A 5,460-nucleotide genomic window follows, 5' to 3' on the forward strand; every position below is an offset into this window, starting at 1 on the left:
CCCTACTCATAGTGTTGTGTTCCTGCCGGTCAGTAAGGTTGCCAGAGCTCAACGAGGGGTGGGAGGGTGTTAGGGTCGGCAACGCGCATGTAACTCCTCTGGAGTTGCAGGCGTACATAGGCTACGGATACTGCTTACCATCAGGCAGGCCGTATGCTTGTTTGCCACCGACGTAGTATAAAAAAAATTAAAAAAAAACACACAATTAAAATATTTCATACGACATGTGCTAATTATTTGTCTCAGTGTAAACAAAAATATATCATAATTATGATATCAATTTTCAAATTCAAAATGGCGGACATGTTTTATAACTTATTTTAAGAAATTATGAGTAGTTTAAGAATTTAAAAAGCAAGAAATTGTTTCTTGCTTCTGTTTGTATATGTATCATGTAGTATTTGATGTTTTCATTATTTTTGAAAGTCCTCAGGGTGCCGATTACGAAAATGACATCCATTATGGAACCCAATTGGCGGCGGACATTCATTTTTCTTAAAAATCGGTATGGGTGTCATCTCCGAGGTTCTTCGAGGTTCCGATTACGAAAATGACGTCCATTTTGCAATCCAAGATGGCGAACATTATTTTTTCTTAAAAATCGATATGGGTGTCATCTCCGAGGTTCCTCGGGGATCCGATTATGAAAATGATGTTCATTTTGAAATCCAAGATGGAGGACATTAATTTTTCTTAAAAATCGATATGGGTGTCATCTCCGAGGTTCCTCGGGGTTCCGATTACGAAAATGACGTTCATTTTGAAATCCAAGATGGCGGACATTAATTTTTCTTAAAAATCGATATGGGTGTCATCTCCGAGGTTCCTCGGGGATCCGATTACGAAAATGACGTTCATTTTGAAATCCAAGATGGCGGAAATTATTTTTTCTTAAAAGTCGATATGGGTGTCATATCCGAGGTTCCTCGGGATTCCGATTACGAAAATGACGTCTATTTTGAAATCCAAGATGGCGGACATTAATTTTTCTTAAAAATCGATATGGGTGTCATCTCCGAGGTTCCTCGGGGTTCCAATTACAAAAATGACGTCAATTTTGGCGGTTCTTGTTGGTGCAGATTTCAAAATAGAGACCATTTTAGAATTAAAGGTGGTTGATATCACGGCTACACACATCGACACCCATTTCAAAAAGTAGCGTCCGCCATATTTATTTTCAAAATAGATGCCATTTTTGAAATCCACACCCCTAAAACCCCAGAAAACAACACCCATGACGACTTTTTCAAAAAAGTGACGTCCGCCATCTTTATTTCCAAAATGGACGTCATTTGTAAAATTAGTACACATACATCATACAACATGAAAACTAAAAACATTTCCATCCTCTTTTGGGCAGTTGTGTAAGTCTGTGATAACCCTAGGTAGGTACGGAGACCTTGAGCGGTGTCGGCATTTACGCAAACATCAAAGGCGTCGGCCCACTGTTACTTTTTACACTGTGCTTTTACTGTGTAAACGAAAACGTCACATGATATATCAAAAGAAAAGTTATTTTATCTTATACCTTTAAACGAGCAATTCTTGTATATATATATATATATTTCTGTGATCTCGGAAACGGCTCTAACGATTTCGCTGAAATTTGGTATATAGGGGTTTTTGGGGGTATACAATCTATCTAGATTAGTCTTATGTTTGGGAAAACGCGTGTTTTTGAGTTTTCATGCGTTTTTCTTTCGACGCAGAATATGGTGACTAATTTCGTGTTGCCGGCCACTGTCCGTCTGGTCCAGCGGGTTAAGGCGCGGACTGCTAAACGAGTGTTACGGGTTCGAATCTCGCCCGGTGACTAACTTTTGTTTTTTTTATATGTTCAAGTTTATATATAATTTTTTAATTTTTATTGTTTTACACAAGTTTAATTTAGTAAAAAAAAATGACCTATGTAATAAGAGAAATCGACAATAGATGGCGTTACTCTGTGACAAGTGCTATAAGGTTAAAATCGATTGTAAATAATAATAATTGTCAGTTCACATTTTACTTTTTAAGTTTATGTAGATTATCACCACCATATTACAATAAATAGTTATAACCGAGCAAAGCTCGGTCGCCCAGGTACTATATTACTAACTGTACTAGGTTGCCTTTTTAACAAGTTGGTCCAGTCCATGGTTGCCTACATTTTATATAAAAATCGGTTAATCTAGGCGACCATTAACTGGACCAACTTTTTTAATACGGCAACTTTCAAATAAGCTTTCATTTGATATATCATACGATGAAATAACAAACAAAAAAACTATCCGTACGCAATCTTACAAGGCAACCTACTTGAAATGTATCACTGTGAATTTTGTCTTACATTTATTTCTTATCAGAAATAAATAACATGAGGGTGCATATACCTTATAACGTATCTCTATATAACTATCGGTTATCAATATTAGCATTAGCGGTTAACAACAACATTCCCCTTAAAACAAATAACTATCGCGAGGAAAATACCAAGTCCAAACATCTGAAAAAAATCGGGAAAGAAAAGCTGCAACTGGCTTTTAAAATGGTACAAGGAAGGGTGGTCATCTGTATGAGAATGTGTTTTTTTTGTCTCTATTTGACCCAATGGTTGACTGGTAGAGAATGCCTTTTGGCATTAAGTCCGCCATTTGTGTTTTTTTTGTTTGTGCAATAAAGTTTAAATAAATAAATAATATTCATGTAACGCGATAACGAATTCTACGTGAACGAAACCGCGGGCAATACCTATTATAGTAACAACAAAATAACAATTTTCTATTGCTATTAATTTAAAACACGCTTTAGGAATTTCTTTGATGGACCGTAGACGCAGTCAAGGGCACCCCGCTCCCCACTACCGTTGTTCGCTGCCTCCTGCCACAGCGCGCGGCGCGCGCAAACTTGCCGCGCGTTTGAAACGTAACGTATTTATATAAGCAAGGAATGCATACATATCAGTAATGAGTGTCGCCGTGATTTTATATTTCTAAATTTTTGTTTAGTAACTGAGATCATTGTTGATGATCGATTATTATTAACTCTACAAACTTTAATTCAATATCAGCTATACTGCTTAACCTGAAATCAATATCTAGACAAGCACATTGTCTACATGTCTAACTTTTTACTAGAATACTAAGTTGATCGATAATATCGTAATTTTGCAATATCAGCAACTCTAATTCTATATTTACAAAATAACTCGTGTTTTTACGTTTACCAGAAAGCAGCTGTTCCAGATTTCTAAAAACTGAAAAGTGTTATTCGATATGCTAAAGTTTTCTGTAACTTTAATTCTATATTTACTTAGTTATTAGCAAAAATTAAAATATTTAAATATAACCGAAAGCTCAACCTTAAAATTTCTAACTTTTTACCAAAGTATTATTTAACATACTCCCAATGACATATCAAAAAAGAAAAAACTTTAATATTATCGAAACCCATTTTTGTTCAACCGCTGGTCTATTAGGGTCGGCAAACTGCATGTAACTCCTCTGGAGTTGCAGCCGTTGCAGGCGTACATAGGCTACGGAGACTGCTTACCATCAGACGGGCTGTATGCTTGTTTGCCACCGACGTAGTATGATGGCTGCGAAGCCGTTCCAGGGACCCCACAATGTCAGAGAGCCGGCCGCAGAACTGCCGGAACATGACATTCATCGGCCAAACTCCTGCTTGGCGAAGGTCGTTAGGTGTGCTAAGTGGTCAGTCAGTGTGCTAAGGTACTTCAACTTCAAATAATAAGATCCTAATACGTAATAGGTACTATAGTACATTGTCCAACGAGGAGGGTAAGTAAAATTTCCACCTCTTGTCTCCCTCATCAGATTAGCTCGATGGTACCATAATATTGCATTATCACCCGACTTACATATGTATGAAAATTTTCAGCTCAATCGGAAACCGGGAAGTGGATCAAATTTAACTTGCAAGATTTGATTACAAACACAACGGTCAGGTGAAATAAAAAATAAAAGCTTGTAATAAAATAGGTTAAAGCCAGAACGAGGAAGTTTTCTATTTGATTGATTAACTGATAAATGTATGAAGTACTCGAACATGTAAAAACACATTGTTGAAGTACATTTATTTAACTACCTAAAGATACAAATAATAGCTTATTCGTTAATTTGACTAGCCATAACTCATTGTTTGTCAGGCATTATGCACCAGTAACATCATATATGTAGCTCTAACAATAATTTTATATCTCATCTGTATCTAGCAAACATAGCATTTGCTATGTAAATAAATTCCGTGCCAATAGGGTTATTTCCAATTTTTTGAAACGCTCGTATTACGTTCTATATTAACTAAAGGTTGCCCTAAAATTCAACTTTTATACTAAAAACGACTTTAAATATGTTAAATTAACAAAATATATTTATATACGCCCAAAACGCTCTTTGGAAATTGTGTGACGTCACAGTTTACGGTTTGACACATAACTACATACGCACGTAGAAGATACGAACTGTCAACTGACATTTGTCATTTGTTGTTTATCGCCTAACTGTCAACAGTGTCAATCCGAGAGTTGCGATGTCATCAGAATCTTTAATGACGTTTCGAGTTTGGTCACGTGACGTATGCCAAAAGATATTTTAAATTCAATATTTACAAAAATATGATCATTACAGGTCCCGTAAAAGTAGTTTAACATGTTCTTATAATTCAAAAGAATTTATTAGGATACAATTCTGCCCTAAGATTTGTAGATGGAAACAACCCTATTGCCAAGTGAGCTCGACAATGGCACAAAAAAGCGAAATAATGCGCCACCACATGATTTTATAGCGTTTTTGCAGTGCAGTAAGTACCTACACAATTAGAGCGTGTTAACTCAAACGTATCTATAGAGTAAAAAATACTGTTAGGTAAGTACCTACTGCTTGTTTGTGGCGTTACTATTATTTAAATGTAAACTGAATGTAAAGCTTTTTCAATGGGTAACAGTGCTCTGCAAGAAAGGTGAAATTTCTATTAAACTATTACGTAGATACCGTAATTTTAACAACTTATCAAAAATTACAATGTTTTCTAGAGTCAGACCAAATATTTTAATCGTCAAAATTCTATGAAATTATGACGTTTACTTTACACTTGCACCGCCGACTCTATGATGTCCATGTCTTCAATTCCAACAGGCACTTTAAAGACCTTGATGCATGCTTAAAGCCTGACCAGTAATACATTGAGGAATTTAATTGGAAATCTTGACAATGATCATATATTTCTGATCGGGCTTTACTAGACCACTAGATTATAACTTGAGCCAAAGAGAATATAACACTATAACTAGAGCTAGATCAATAAACGGTCCGGTATCTCAATAAAAGTGTATCTAAAGTCTAAAATCTCTTTTTCACTTCATAAACACTTGTGAAAACAGTCAATTTCAAATTGATTTTGTAGGAATAAGGCGATCTTCCGAAGTGTGTATCCGAGTTAAAGAATCTACGTAAAGAGAAA

This window comes from Cydia pomonella, chromosome 6 (assembly GCF_033807575.1).
Source record: "Cydia pomonella isolate Wapato2018A chromosome 6, ilCydPomo1, whole genome shotgun sequence".
NCBI classification, from domain to species: domain Eukaryota; kingdom Metazoa; phylum Arthropoda; class Insecta; order Lepidoptera; family Tortricidae; genus Cydia; species Cydia pomonella.